This window comes from Bos indicus, chromosome 2, assembly GCF_029378745.1.
Source record: "Bos indicus isolate NIAB-ARS_2022 breed Sahiwal x Tharparkar chromosome 2, NIAB-ARS_B.indTharparkar_mat_pri_1.0, whole genome shotgun sequence".
NCBI classification, from domain to species: Eukaryota; Metazoa; Chordata; class Mammalia; order Artiodactyla; family Bovidae; genus Bos; species Bos indicus.
Genome location: NC_091761.1, coordinates 121,504,506 through 121,520,641, shown reverse-complemented (window position 1 = coordinate 121,520,641; position 16,136 = coordinate 121,504,506). Strand labels below are relative to the sequence as shown.

General features: G+C 49.3%; 1 protein-coding gene across 1 annotated transcript in view; it reads right to left on the bottom strand.

Annotated features, from left to right (window-relative positions):
• The window catches only part of PTP4A2 (protein tyrosine phosphatase 4A2), a 28,030-nt gene extending 27,409 nt beyond the window's left edge, over positions 1–621 (bottom strand). Inside the window, exon 1 of the mRNA XM_070774576.1 lies at positions 471–621. The gene's annotated coding sequence lies outside the window, so the exon portion shown is untranslated. The remainder of the gene's footprint in view (positions 1–470) is intronic.
• Positions 622–16,136: the final 15,515 nt, after the last annotated feature.

Genomic DNA, 16,136 nt, shown 5'->3' with positions numbered 1-16,136 from the left:
CCCCTACACTCACCTCCCACCCTCCTGACACTGTACCCGCTACCGCCCCCAACTCACACTTCCCCTCACTCTCCTCTGCAAGCGAGCGCGCGCGCGCACACACATACACATAGCCCCCCAACTCCCCCATCTGCACTTTCTCCCCCGCCACGCTCTCCCCACATGCACACTCAGCCCTGTTCCCCAACTCACTCTCGCCTTCACGCACGCACATTCCCCCCCCACACACACTCCACATTCTTGCACACAGCACTCGCTCCTCTCCCCTCCCACACGCGCGATCCCCCCCACCCCCACCCTCGCTCTCCACGCTTCCCGGCCGCGCTCCCCCCGCCCCCGGCCCCGGCCCGGCCCTCCTTCCGGGGACGTGTCTCGGGCCTGCACTAATGGCTGCGGCGCCTCCCGCCCTCCCCTGCCCCGAGGCCCCCGGGAGGCGGCGCGGGGGGCCGCCCGGGAGCCGCGCAACTCACGCTGGCGAGCTGGGGACTGGGCATTGAAGTCTGGCGGCGGCGGGAGCGAGGAGGCGCCTCTCTCCTCAGTCACCTCGGCGGCGGCGGCGGCGGCGGTAGCGGTGGCGGCGACGACTCCCCCCCAGCCTCGGCGCGCGACACCCGGCCCGGCCCGGCGGCGGCGACGGCGCGTGTCCACGAGTCCGTCTTGCTGCTGCTGCTGCTGCTACGGCCGCCGCTGCGTCTCCGGCTGCTGCCGCTGTCCTCGCTGCCGCCGCTGCCCTGTGGCCTCGCCTCGCGCCGTGACCGGCCGCCGCTGCCGCTCCAGCCGCTACCGGACGGACGACGGTTACAGCCCCGGCCGATCGCGCCGCCGCCACCACCACCGCTGCGCGCGCAGCCGGAACCAGCTCTCGCCGCCGCCCCTCAGGGGGCGCTGCGGGGCGCGGCGCGCGCGCCCGCCGGCCCGCCTTCCGCGCCCGCTGACTGGCTGGCGGGCTGGCTCGAGGCGGTGGGGCCCGCCCACCTGCCCCGCGGGGCGCTGACCCACTGCCCTGGGTGCCTCCCCCGCTCCTCCTCGTGGTTCGTTCCGATCAGCACTTCTGGCTGCGGAAGGCGCGTCCATGTGACAGGGAAGGCGGGGGGGTGCAGAACCTGACCGGGGGAGTCATTAGCCCACGCCGTGGCCCGCCCATCCGCACCTGGGCTGAGCAAGGGCCGGAGGCCGCAGGGTGACCCTCAAGGTCGAAGGGTGTTTTCCCGCGACAGGGCCCTGAGGCCTGAGGCCAGACCCTGATGGGACGAGGCGGAGACCGAGCCCTTTGCTCGGGGATTTCCAACCCAGAAGTGAGAACCGGGGCAGCTCAGTTCTTGGCTGCCCTTTCTCGAGGCCCCAAATAAATGGCGTGTGTGTCTGCAATTGCTCAGGATATTTTTGCGTGCCCCTACCCTCGCTCCCCGCCCGCGACACATACACGCGCGCGCGCAAACCTAGGAATCCGAGGAGATCAAAATTCAAACTTCCGGGAGATAGCATCTTGGGCAAGTTACTTCCTATCTTCGTATTTTCAACTATTAAATAAAAATGATTATCAGCTACCTCGTGGGGCTCTTTTCATTACGTATGAAAAATGCGTGATAAAGAGAAGACCCTGAATTTAAAGACACGGATTATTCTAGAGCTCTCAGTATTCTCTCTTGCATTTAGAAGGGGGGCAGAAATTCTTTGTCGGACCATGAATTAGGAGTTTTGGTTTGAAAGATGTGGTCACCAGTGACTTGGGAGATTGGTCTGGGCCATTGCCAGATGGCAGCAGGAAAGCAGCACTGGAGGCTTACCCTTGAGAGCTGGGGAAAAGGGGCAAGGGGCTCTGTCTTCCTCCTTCACCCTGGGAAGCCTCATCTTCTCAGAATTGTCATTCAGATGCTAACTAGTGGCCTACTCTTTGCAACCCCATGAACTGCAATATGCCAGGCTTCCCCATCCTTCACCATCTCCCTGAGTCTGCTCAAACTCATGTCCATTGAGTCAGTGATGCCCTCCAATTATCTCATCCTCTGTGGTCCCCTTCTCTTTTTGTCTTCAGTCTTTCCTAGCATCAGGGTCTTTTACAATGAGTCCCCTCTTCACATCAGGTGGCCAAAGTATTGGAGCTTCAGCTTCACCACCTGTCCTTCCAATGAATATTCAGGGTTGATTTCCTTTAGGATTGGCTGGTTTGATCACCTTGCAGTCAAAGGGACTCTCAAGACTCTTCTCCAGCACCGTAATTTGAAAGCATTCTTTGGTGCTCAGCCTTCTTTATGGTCCAATTCTCACATCTGTACTGGAAAAACAATACCATTGACTATATGGACTTTTGTTGGCAAAGTGATGTCTCTGCTTTTTAAAATGCTGTGCCGGTTTGTCATAGCTTTTCTTCTAAAGAGCAAGCATCTTTTAATTTTGTGGCTACAGTCACTGTCCTCAGTGATTTTGGAGACCAAGAAAATGTCACTGTTTTTCACTTTTTTCCCCATCTATTTGCCATGAAGTGATGGGACTGGATGCCATGATCTTAGTTTTTGGAATGTTGAGTTTTAAGCCAGCTTTTTCACTGTCCTCTTTCACCCTCATCAAGAGGCTCTTTAGTTCCTCTTTGCTTTCTGCCATTAGAGTGGTATCATCTGCATATCTGAGGTTGTTGATATTTCTCCCATAAGAAGCAAGTGTTAGTCACTCAGTCATGTCCAGCTCTTTGTGACCCCATGGTCTGTAGCCCACCAGGCTCCTCTGTCCATAGGATTTCCCAGGCAAGAATACTGGAGTGGGTTGCTATTTCCTTCTCCAGGGGAACTTCCCAACCCAGGGATTGAACCTGTGTCTCCCACATTGCAGGCAGACTCTTTACCACTGAGCAACTAGGGAAGCCCATATTTCTCCTGGAAATCTTGATTCCAGCTTGTGAGTCAGTCAGACACCTATCTAGAAGGTACTCCTGCCCCTTGGGCTGCCTCTCCCCAACCTCCTCACCCCAACACACATATTCACTTGGCCCTGTGGGGAGAAGCAATGGTCAGTACACCTTCCCCACAAGGTCAGCCTGGGGCTTTGCTCTTGACAAGAAGGCATTCATTACAGTTTAGCAGTAAAAGGAAAGGTTTTATGACTCAGCCACCTCACCACAGCACAGATCCCAGGATGTTCACTACCAGTAGGTAGCCCAGGAAAAGTGAAACAGAAGTCACTCAGTCGTGTCTGACTCTTTGCGACCCGACCTCACTGGACTGTAGCCTACCAGGCTCCTCCATCCATAGGATTTTCCAGGCAAAAATACCGGAGTGGGTTGCCATTTCCTTCTCCAGGGGATCTTCCCGACCCAGGTATCAAACCCAGGTCTCCTGGGTTTTAGTCTGAGCGACCAGGGAAGGAGGAGATAGGTATTCCAGGGCAAAGCCGGCTGGTGGGCTGTGTGGGAGTTGAGACGCCTTGAAGCAAGAGGGGCTGCAGATCAGAATCCAGGCCCTTTGGGTGAAGAACACAGGCTCAGCTCTCACATTCTACTTGGCTCCAGCAGACAGCATTTTCTACTTCCTCAAAGCACAGGTTTGAAACAGAGAACTACCTGCTCTGCAAAACTTTTGTTGAGTCTCCTGGTTATTGATTCTTCTGCTGAAGTCCCAAAACACCTTATGCAATCCCCTATCATAGCCTGTATCACGTGTATTATAAATGCCTAGTTTCATGTTCTCCCATATTTAGACTGTGTTACTTGAGGCAGTGTAGCAGACTGTTGAGTAAACGAATGACTCTTCCCCCTGTCTAGCTCTCAGTCCAGCCCTAAAATGTCAGTTAATAATGTAATAACAACATAAAGATATTAATAGCCATCATAACAGGTACTATTTATTAAGCATCTACTCTATTCTGAACCTGCACAAGGTGTTTTAAAATATATTATCAAGTTTACTCTTCAAAATAACCCTGTGAGGAAGTGGAAAGGAATTCCTCATTTTCAAAGGAATTGGACGGAATTCCCTGGCAGTACAGTGGTTAGGACTCCACGCTTTCACTACCAAGGGCTTCAATCCCCGGTCAGATTGAACAAAGGTCCTGCAAGGTACGTGGCGCAGCCAAATAATAAAAAGAGACTGGAGGCTCAGAGAGACAAAGTGACAGAAGCAGGATTCAGCCCTTGTCTGCTTCTGAAGCCTACACAAGCATGAGGTTAGCCTCCGACTCCAGTCAATAACGTGTGTGTCAAATTAAGCCGGAATCCCTTCTAAGATGTTGGCGACACCCTCCTCTGGGAGCAAAAGGCCTGAGACCAGGGCACCACCAACTCCCCACACTCCCAGGACAGCAGGGAAATGCTGTCCTTATGCATGAATGACCTTATGCAAACGGTTTCCCAAGGAAAGTTGCACACGTCAAACAGATCACGAACTGGGCTGCAGGCCCCTTATTACGGTGTGAACCACCCTTGGCAGTGAGTTTTACACATAATAAGTGCTCTGAGTTCATCCAGCACCTTTGCTCAAGCATTCCAAGTGCCATTAGCTTATTAATCCTTCCAGCGCCCCTGTGAGGCAAATTTGGCGGTCTTCTCAAATGATTTTATGAAGCATTAGCTCCTTGAGAGCAGGAGCTGTGTGGGCCTGCCACACACGGGGGTTAGAGAAAGAAATAACGGTAGTGTGGCGAAGAAACCAAGACCCTTAGGGAAGTGGTTTTACATAGAAGTGGGTGCACGACGCAGGTGCCTGGTTCCCACTGTGAGACCCTAGACTGTTTCATCAGGCATCCTTGCATTGCCATTTTATTGCTTTGTAACTTTGGGAAGTTACTTCACCTAGTCTCAATTTCTCCATCTGTAAAATGGAAAAGGAAACAGTACTTACCTCATGACATAGTTTTGAGCTTTACAGGACTAGTGTATATAATTCAGGTAACACCATACTGGACACATAGTAAGTGTTCAATAAACGTTAGATATTATTACAATCGTTAGAGTGGTACATGGAACTGTGGGATGAGTAAAGGGCATGAACTTTGCTACTACTGACTCTATAGAGTTTATTTCAAAACTGCAGGCTCTGCAGTTTTGTGATCTTGGACAGATGACTTAACTTCAGGAATGAACCTCTGTCCTCATCTGTGAAATGGGATAGCTCTGAAATGACGATCTTGAAAGTGCTCTGTAAACTGCCAAGCACTACAGAGACATTAACTGTAGTTTTATACTATTACTCTACAGGAATCCCAGCTCAGCCCCACAAATTCCCAACTTCTAAAGTTGCTTCCCTGGTGGTCCAGTGGTTAAGACCCCACCTTCCAATGCAGGGGGTGCAGGTGCTAAGATCTCACATGCCTCCTGGACAAAACCCCAAAACATAAAACAGAATCAGTATTGTAACAAATTCAATAAAGACTTTTAAAGTGATCCATATCAAAAAAAACAAAAAACCACAAAACTTAAAGTTGCCTGTTGTATAATAGGGCATTGATGATCATATCTATCTCAGGGGGTTGCTGTGAAAATAAATCCTTAAAGGCTTCCCTGATAGTTCAGCTGGTAAAGAATCTGCCTCCAATGTGGGAGACCTGGGTTTGATCCCTGAGTTGGGAAGATCCCCTGGAGAAGGAATAGCTACCCACTCCAGTATTCTGGCCTGGAGAATTCCATGGACTGTATGGCTTTCAGTCTTTAAAGACATATTTAAAGTACCCAGCATGGTAGGAGGTAGTCCATACATGTTTCTTCCCTATCCCCTAATGGATGCTGCCTTTCAAAATCTTCAAGTTAAGAAAGCTGCAGGGTTTGGTAGGAAATCTAGGGAATCAACGGAGCTGGGATTATTCTTGACTCTGCCACTGTGTGACTTTGGGCAGGTTACCTAACCTCTCTGCCTAGCTATCAGGAGATAAAGTATGCCTACACTGCGAAGTTTTAGGGAGAAAAGACAGAGCCGGGGCTTGCCTAATAATACATGCGAGCTACTGACAAATGCACAGACAGGCCGGTGGACTTCTCTATGGAAAGGACCCAATGGGAAGCAACGACCAATTCCCCAACCCGAAACCAAACGGGGTCACGAGCTGCAAAATGAGCGGTCCGGGCTCCAGAAAATTCAGCTGAGCTTGGGAGGTCCCTGCCCAGCACTGCTTAGCGCGTCTGGACCCTGCCAGTGGACCGGTCAGGAGAAGGCCAAGAGAGGACTCAACCCTCTCCAAAGTGATAACGGGGGAGGGGGAGGCAGGAGGAGGAAAGAATGTACTGATTCACCGCCCCACCCATCCCCTGCCTCTAATCTCTCTTCCGGAATTTTACAGCCCTCTTTACAGGGGCGGAGGCCCAGGGGGCAGGGCCCGGGTTACTGCGGGCTGCGGGCACCTACTCCCCCGCCCCTGCCCTTGTCAATCAGCTTCTGCGGGAAGCCTCGGCGAGTAGCGCAGACCCTGGCGGTCCGCCCTCGGACTGCAGTCGGCCTTCGGGAGCTCCTAACCGAAGAGCCTCGGCGCGTGCTGCTAGGGGGAGCCGGGTGTGGAGGGAGAGAAGCTGTGAATTCCGGGAGACGTCCAGGCTGGCTCCCGGGATGGGTTCGCGGGTCAGAAATTCCCTCCCGCGGTGCAGGTAGGAGCGGGAAAGCTGCCGCTGAATCAAGGCTGGGCCTGGGTGCTCTGCAAGGGCCCAGCCTCCTTCTGGATCCGGCCCATCAGCTGTCAGGATCCCCCTCTCAACCGCCGTCAGGTGTTACTGGATTTCAGTCAGAAATCCAGAAAGAAAAGGACTTCAGGAACTGGCAGCGAGGAAGAGGGGAAAGTTTAGAAACATGGCTCAACCTCCTTACTTTATCTTAGTATAGATGGGGCAACTGAGGCCCCGGGAAAGTGGTGCTGAGAGTCAGGGGAGGACTCCGAGCCAGCACTTTAAGTTTGGCGCTGCCCTGACTGCTCGATTCAGTTCACAGCGTTCCCTGATAACCTTGAGTTTCCCTGTTGGGCAGTTGGAAAATACCAAAGAATTTATTAAGAAGTGGAAAAGTGCTGTTGGAAGTAGTGTAGCAAATTTCCCTACACAGCGAACGCAGTGATTGGGAAGTAATGATGCGCACAGCTAACACTTACTGAGACTTACTCTGTGCGAGGCACCATTGTAGTAAGCTCTTATGGGCTTCCCTGGTGGCTCAGAGGGTAAAGCGTCTGCCTGCACCACGGAAGACCCGGGTTAGATCCCTGGGTCTGGAAGATCCCCTGGAGAAGGAAATGGCAACCCACTCCAGTACTCTTACCTGGAAAATCCTATGGACGGAGGAGCCTGGTAGACTACAGTCCATGGGGTTGCAACAGAGTCGGACACAACTGAGTGACTTCACTTTATAGGTATTGCGTCCTCAATCGCTAAGTCGTCTCCGACTCTTTGCGAGCCCACCAGGCACCTCCATGGGATTTCTCAGGCAAGAATACTGGAGTGGGTTTGCCTACTCTAGGGGATCTTCCCCACCCAGGGATCCAACCGGGGTCTCCTGCGGCATCTGCATTGGCAGGCGGATTCTTTACCACTGAGCCACCGGGGAAGGCTTATAGGTATTAGGAGTTCAATTTCACAACAGTACTAGAAGGTGGAAATTGTTATCCAAGGTGAATAACAGAGAGGCCACTTGACCAAAGTCACACCCAGAGGGATTTGAACCGAAGAGTATCTGTCCTGAGCCCCATACCCTCAACACCATCTACACCTCTGCACCATCTGCTTCTCAAATGATATCAAATGTGGTTATGATCTACCTCCATGAGGGATGTTGGTTTAACGGTGTAAACTCTTTTCTTATGGCAACTTCTTTCAGAGTGACTTAGATTGTCTGTGAAAGTGAAAGTCGCTCAGTCGTGTCCTACTCTTTGTGACCCCATGGACTATACAGTCCATGGAATTCTCCAGGCCAGAATACTGGAGTGGGTAGCCTTTCCCTTCTCCAGGAGATCTTTCCAACCCAGGGATTGAATCCGGGTCTCCCACATTGCAGGCGGATTCTTTACCAGCTGAGCCACAAGGGAAGCCCAAGAATACTGAAGTGGGTAGCCTATCCTTTCTCCAGGGAATCTTCCCAATCGAGGAATTGAACCGGGGTCTCCTGCACTGCAGCTGTATTCTTTATCAACTGAGCTATCAGGGAAGCCTGTGTATAAATGTTTAATATATGCTCTCTGACCATATATTAAGTCTCTGACACACTAAGACTTCAAAGTACCAGGTTAAATGGGGCAATCAAGGTCACATATGGAGAAGGAAATGGCAACCCACTCCAGTATTCTTGCCTGGGGAATTCCATGGGCAGAGGAGCCTGGCTAGCTACAGTTCATGGGGTTGCAACAGTGGGACACGACTTAGTGACTAAACCACCACAGCCCCCAAAGTCACATTGTGAAACAGAGGACTCCTTCCTCGATGGTGCAGGTCTTGGTTCCGTCAGGTGCCATGGCCAGAATCTTGACTTTTTGCCCTCACAGTGGCTTTCTGCCCTGCTTCCATCAACATATCACCTACTGTGTCCTCAACTTGCGTACATATAAACTACACAATTGAAGGTTTCTTCTTGGCTGAAAGCCAAAACTATAGCTTATCTTTTATTACAATGCAAATATCACAAGAGGGGAAAACTGGGTCTTACCAGCCATTTGCATGTATTAAATAATGAGACTGGGATTATCAGCCCCTCCCTAAACATCAATTTTGGTAGGAGAGAGAAAGAGCAGAAGGGCTACAAACTTACCAGAGCTAATGTTGGAAAGAACTTCAGAAGTCATCTAGTGTAGCCTCTCATAGGCCCAGATAAAGAAAACGAGTTTCCCAGGCCATTTAAAGATATTGAGGGCCTGAGGAGGGTTGTTGTTTAGTCGGTAGGTCGTTTCAGACTCTTTGTTACCCCATGGTCTGGGAGCCCATTGGGCTCCTCTATCCATGAAATTTCCCAGGTAAGAATACTGGAGTGGGTTGCCAGGGAATCTTCCCGACCCAGGGATTGGGACTGAACCCAAGTCTCCTGCATTGTAGGCAGATTCTTTACCACTGAGCCACCAGAGGGCCTGAGGAGGGTGGGAAGACCCACTGTGGGGAAGGGAACAGGACAAACAAAAGAACTGAAGATTAGATTAGCCTCAGTGTCAGAAGCCTTTCCTTTCTAGCTTTGTTCTAACTCCCAGCCCCAGCCTTAAAAATTATATGCACCTTTTATAATATGTAAATTCTACTTTAAGGCTGCTAAGGGAATTGCCTGGCAGTCCAGTGGTTAGGAGGCAGTGCATTCATGGCCAGGGCCCGGGTTCAATCTCTGATCAGGGAACTAAGATCCTAAAAGCTTAGTGGTATGGTCAATAATAATAATAAGGCTGTTAAAAAATAATATATGCTTCTTATAAAAAAATTTTTAATTATAGAGATGAATGCTTAATAAAGTAAAAGTCCCCTGTAATCATACCTAAAGAAAGAAAACCATTAACAGTTTGTATTATATTGTTCTTCCCTATCTTTCTCTGTACATTCATATTTTTTGATGTATTCCTATATGCACGCACATGTGTGCATGTTTAATAGAAATGGGATTGTTTCTCTTAGCAATATGCCTTGGACACTTTCCCATGTCAGTTGCATTTAGATCTACATTATTCTTTTAAAGGCTGCCTATGTAGTATGGCTAAACTATAATTTAACAGGTTCCTTAATGATAGATACTTGGATTGTTTCCATTTTTTTGCTAACACAAGCAGTACTGGAATGGACATTTCTGCACATACATCTTGGATTCCTTTTAGAGGAATTCTGTAGGATAAATTCCCAGAGAAACTGTTCCTTTTAAAGCACCATGCTGCATAGATTATCACTTTCATCTTATTCCAAATACCCTAAGATAAAAGGCTGACCCTGATGTAAATTACACAAAGTGCTTAGGCTATAGTACACTTTTAAAAAATATTTATTTAAAATATTTATTTCCTGGAATAGGAAATGGCAACCCACTCCAGTGTTCTTGCCTGGAAAATTCCATGGACAGAGGAGCCTGGCGGGCTACAATCCATGTGGTCACAGAATCAGACACAGATGAGCATGCAAACACATACCCACCATTTATTTACTTGGCTGCACTGGGTCTTTAGTTGCATCATGCAAACTCTTAGTTGTGGCATGTGGGATCTAGTTCCTTGACCAGGGATCGAACTGGCCCCCCTGCATTGGGAGGATCAGGTCTTAACCCCTGGACCATCAGGGAAGTCCCAACTAATGTGTTATTTTCATGATTATTATTACAATTATTTCATGATATCATTAGTCTGGTAGGTAGAAGTTCATTTCTTCAGTCAACAATTAGTAATGAGCTTCTACCAGTGATGAGCCAGAGGATCCAATAGCAAACTGATGTACACCCTGCCCCCAAGAAACCAACGGTCTAGTTGTCCATGAATGTATCACCCAGGGAGTACAATAGTGTAGGATAAATGCTACAAAAGTGGTAACTGCAGGAGAGATAAGGGAGAATATAAGAGAGACAATAACCAACCTGAAGAAGGGCAGGCAAGAGAGGGGAGAGGAAAAAGAAGAAACAGGTTCAATTATCAAAAAGGGAAGTAATGAGCACTCCAGCCACTAGAAGTAACTAAGCAGAGCCCGACACCATCTCCAAGAACTACTGGTAGAAACAGTAAACCAAACCAGTGGTTTCTCAAATGTCTATGCGAAGACTGGTGCTTGTGGATGGAGACAGCAGAAAAGTAAGGATAAAAAGGTAAATTTCAAAAACAAAAAAGGTACATTTCATATGCGAAATTTATTCAGTTTAAGGAACAGGCTTTCATTCTGACAGTATACTCTTCCTACCTTTTTTGGTATTAAAATATCCTTCCCTGGACTGCAACGGAACTGGCACCTTTGCTGTGCATCTGTGGTGCTACAGGGTGGACCCTTGTGATGCGCACACAGCAGCCGGTGTTAAGACCAAGGGGCTCCTTAGAGTACCAGCTCGGACTAGCAGTTGTCTCAGATTCCCAGAACCCTGCTCCTGTGAAAGGCTGAATTTAAGATGAGGGAATTTATGATGTATATTTGTGTAAATATATACACAAATGCAGAGTAATTTATAAATTGGGAATTTTGGGGAAAGATATTAAAGTTCAGTTGCTAAAAAAAATAAAATAAAATAAAATATCCTTCCTTTCATGAAGTAGTGGTTGTAGTAAATGATAGTTGTTTTTCTTTAATGTTGTTGTTTGGCCAAACTAAAAGCTAGCAACCACATCTGGATCCCCTTCCCCACTTTTTAAACTTCTGGGACCTCTGAGCCAGGTGACTTCTAAGGCTCTTTCCATCATTGTGTTTACAAGATCTCTGCTCAACAATGATCATGACCTGAAGCTAAGTTAAGTTTGCACTCTGTGAGCCAAAGCCCATTGCAACAGACCCAAGGTTAAAAAATAATAATAATAAGTACGTCAGTAAGTAAAAGGGGGGAAAAAAAACAATTTGGTAACCTCTTAAACAATTATTTTTTGGTTCCCAAACCACATCAGAGTACCTCAAGTTTCCATGTAGACTTGCTCTCTTGCTCCCAGGAAATGCAGCACTGAAGAAGAGAAACCACAGAAATAACAGATAGAAGTGATATGGGAAAAATCAATTTGGTGCAGTTTTCACAAACCTTTAAAATAGAGCGATTTAAGTGATGATGGGGTTTTATGACCAGCAGTGGCAGAGCCTCTAATGGCACTGCTGGTGTTTTTTGGCATTTCTCTGTGCAGGTGGGGAGGGGATTTTTTTTTTCCTCTCCCTTTCCACTTAGAAGCAAATGGAAGCAATGAAAAGCAAAAGTCTCCTGTAAGGTCCCATTAAGAGAAACAAATGAAATGCGGCTCCCCTATAACCAGAAATCATAAAATCCTCAGACAAGCACCGGGCATGACTTCCCTGCAGGAACTGAGTATTCACCAGCACACCTGGCTCTGCTGTTACCATGGCAACTCCTCACCTTTACATTCCTTGACTTGGGGGGTTGAGACTGGTTCAGGGCACATTGGAGTTTTTCATGTTTCTCCTTGACTTCTGGAAAAAGGAAAGGGGAGGAGAGGGAAAGGATTCTAAATCAGCTGACCTCCTGCCTTGGCTGTTTGCTTTTCGGCTTGTGTAACTAGGCCTCACTGCTGAGGGGAGCCTGCAGTGGGTTGAGAGCGTGGGAATGGCTCTGCCAGAGCCCAAAAGACCTAGGTTCAAATCTCAGCTCCTCAACTGAATCCATTTATTCATTCCAACAAACCCTCCTCTGGGCCAGGCACTAGCAGTGCAGAGAGATGACTGAATAGCCAGAATTGGCCCTCAGAGAGCTGACAGTCCAGAGGGAAAGTTGGGTCAGCAGATGACCACAAGCCAGCGTGACAAGTGACTTCACCAAGGCAGGTGTCGATTCTATCCCTGCCCAGAGAGGTGACCTTGTAGGGAGGGGAGAAACAAGCTCACACTGCATTGACAAGGACTCTTGGAAACCCTCTAGCAAGAGTTCCTTCTTCTTGGGCCCAAAGAACTCAGCATGAGGGCCCGAAATTAAGGGTGACAAGAGTTGAGATTTGCACTGTGGATCTCAGACATGTCAACTCACTTATCTGAGCCTCAGTTTCACCATCTATAAACCAAAGCTAATATTAACTGCCCTACTCCTGCTGACAAAAATTACATTAATTACTATAGAATGATGATTCAAAGAACAGACAGAACCGGATCCAAAGCCTGTTGCTCCAGTGCCCAACTGTGACGTAATTCTGGACTTTAAACCCTCTGAGTCTCACTTCCCTCACATGTAAAAGAATCATCCTATGAATCTAGACTCTGAAATACAGAGTGAAGTAAGTCAAAAAGAGAAAAATATTGTATATTAACACATATATATGGAATCTAGAAAAATGGTGCCAATGAACTTACTTGCAGGGCAGGAATCGAGACGCAGACATAGAGAACGGACCTGTGAACACAGTGGGGGAGGAGAACACGGGACAAATTGAGAGAGTAGCACAGACATAGATATACACTGCTGCTGCTGCTGCTGCTGCTGAGTCCCATCAGTCGTGTTCGACTCTGTGCGACCCCAGAGATGGCAGCCCACCAGGCTCCCCCATCCCTGGGATTCTCCAGGCAAGAACACTGGAGTGGGGTGCCACTGCCTTCTCTGACACTACCATGTGTAAAACAGCTAATTAGTGGGAAGTTGCTGTATAACACAGGGAGCTCAGCTGGGTGCTTTGCGATGACCTAGAGGGATGGGATGGGGTGGGTTTCAGGGAGGCTCAAGAGGGAGGGGACGTATTTATACTTCTAGCTGATTCACGTTGTTGTATAGCAGAAACCAACACAACATAGAAAAGCAATTATCCTCCTATTAAAAAAAAAAAAGAATGTATAATGATAATCATACAACACACAGTGATGTGAGAATTAGATGGGATGAGACAGGTGAACCATATAGCACCCCCAGACAAAACGTGCTAGTTACTTATTACAGAATCCCCTGATCTAGTGCCTGATGTGTCCCTAAGTCAGATATTACTGTTGTCATTATTATGTGGCACTCAGTAGAAACTCCGTAGACGTTACTTTCCCAGCCTCTCTGGACCCTGTCCTCTGACCACTCCACCTTTGCATCGCCTCTATCTTTCACATGTGTTGGCTGTTTCTCTCCCAAGCTAAGGAGAGGGCAGTTTAAGCTGCATCCCTCCCCAGCAACCCCTTCTTCACCTTGGCCTGAGCCTCTCTCCTGGGCTGAATGAAGGTGGAAAGGGCCTGGGCTGAGCCCCAAGGGCTCCTCTGGAGACCGAGGTGGGGGAAAAGGCAGGGAGTGCGTCAGTCCTGATGCAATCGCAGGCTCATGGCTTGGCCCACTTCCTCCTCTTTGGGTGTTTACCGGAGCCTGGATTCCACAGGAACCCTTGGAACAGAGCACTGACGAGGGCAGGCAGCACACAAAACTGTGTCTTCTTGGGGGACAGTTTAGACAAAAAAGCGATACCGCGTGTGGGCCTCAGGGGCCCTGGGCTCAGGGACACAAGAAAGAGATACCAGGTGTCGAGTCCAGAGGAGGGGCCAGGCTGGAGGAGGGGGACTGACCGCAGGCTGCTGCCTGGCCACTTCCAGACCAGCTAGGAGAGGCCCAGTGAATAGGCCCTTTATTCCTGGGCTTAGACGCTCGGGGGAGGGAGCTCTGGAAGGGTGTCTCAGGTGACAAGGAGCCTCAGAAGAAGCTGAGAGGATCCTGTCCCTTCCTTCCCAGTAGAAACCCGAGCCGGAGAGAAGCTTGTTTCCAGGCATTTGCTGAGAGCTTCATCGCGGAGGCCCCTGGCCAAGCCCACCACCTTGTGGGTCACCTAGCCACAACCTCAGAAGTGCGGAGTCACACGGGGTAGAGAACACAGGTTTTTGGCAGTCATGTCGCAGAACTTCCAGTTACTGGCTGGGTGCCCCAGGCAAGTGACTTCACCTCCCTAACTCTCAACTTCCTTGTGTCAAACAGAATCATCAGAGTAATAGACTTGAGACATAAAGCCCCTAGGCCCTTAGAACAGAGTCTGGTGAGGGCGAAAGCGCTCACTACCTGTTGCATATTGTTATTTTTATTAAGACACAGCAGGAGGCAGAGAGGCAATGGAGCCCAAAATCAGCTGTTTGCTTCCAGGTCCAGGCACTGAAATTCTTTCCTGCTTAGAGAGCCTTCCCCTTTTTTTTTCTTTTCCTCTCCCCTGCCCTCTTCTCCCTCCCTCTCTCTCTGTGCCCCTGAAGCTGAGGCCTAATTGTCCTTCTTTCAGTATCTAATGACTGTTTCCCAGTTATCAGGAAAGCATCCGACCGCCCCTCCCCCAGAACTGTGAAACCGAGTAAGCAAAGCTTGCTTAAACTCCTGAGTCATTCAGCAAAACCGGCCCGAGATAATCAGTGGATCAAGGAAACTAGATGCAGAATGGGGGAAACCCAGCAAAACCCAGCCTCAAAACCAGGGCCTCCTCTCAGGGCAACTTCCCTCTGCTGGCCCCTAGGAGGGGCTTTCATTCAGGCTCCATAAACAAGACAGCACGGGGCATCTGAGACCTTTCCATTCCCTTCTGCTCTCAGAATAAGACATGAGCTACACCTGGGTCTCTAGCCTGCCGCCAGGCCTTCCCATGAAATCTTGTTTTACACAAACTCTGTGGGACAAACTCTCTTCCTTGCTGCCACGCCCCAGTCCCAGGGAGAGTTGACACCCTGCCTCCCATCCTCCCTGCCCGATCATTTCTCAGCCCCTGCACCTTGCCTTCAGCCCAACCACTCCACGGCCATCACAGTCATCAGTGGCTTCTTAGTTGCCAAATCCCAAACTCTGTCTCCAGGCCATTCCTTCTTGCCCTCTGCAAACATTCAAACACTCTGACGACCCCCTTCTTTAAACTCTCCCTCCTGGGGCTTCTGTCAGACCACAGCCCCCTGGTTCTCCTCCCCCTGAGACCAGCACTCTGGGTACTGGCTGCTCTCCCTGTCCTCATGACTCTGCTCTTAGCTGTCTTCCCTTCCTTATCTTCAAGCCCCTTCCCAGGTTTAATCTGTTCCCAGGTCTTTAACTTCCACCTCTTCGCTGGTCACTTCCCTGGTGGCTCAGATGGTAAAGAATCTGCCTGCAATGTAGAAGACCAGGGTTCGATCCGTGGGTCAGGAAGATACCCTGGAGAAGGAAATGGCAACCCACTCCAGTATTCTTGCCTGGAAAAGTCCATGGACAGAGAAGCCTGGCAGGCTACAGTCCATGGGGTCCCAAAGAGTCGGACACGACTGAGCAACTAACACCTTCCCAGATCATATCTCCAGCCTAGATCTTCTACCAAATGCCACCAAGCAGCTCTATTTGCATGACCCCAGGCACAGCAGGCTCAACACACCCTAAACCCAACTCTTTACTTCCTCCCTAACCTGCTCCTCCTCCTGGGTTCCCCATCTTGACGAATGACACCACCTTTTACCCTTTACCCAAGCCAGAGGCTCAAACATTGTCTTTGCCATCTTCCTGCCCTGCCCACAAATCACCATACCCTTAGCATCTCATCGATGGCCTCCTTTCTCCTCCATTCCCATTGTTTCTGCTCCACTTCAGGTCTTCATCATGACCTGCAGCCTAGATTATTACACGTCTCGCAAGTAGGCTCTCAGTCTT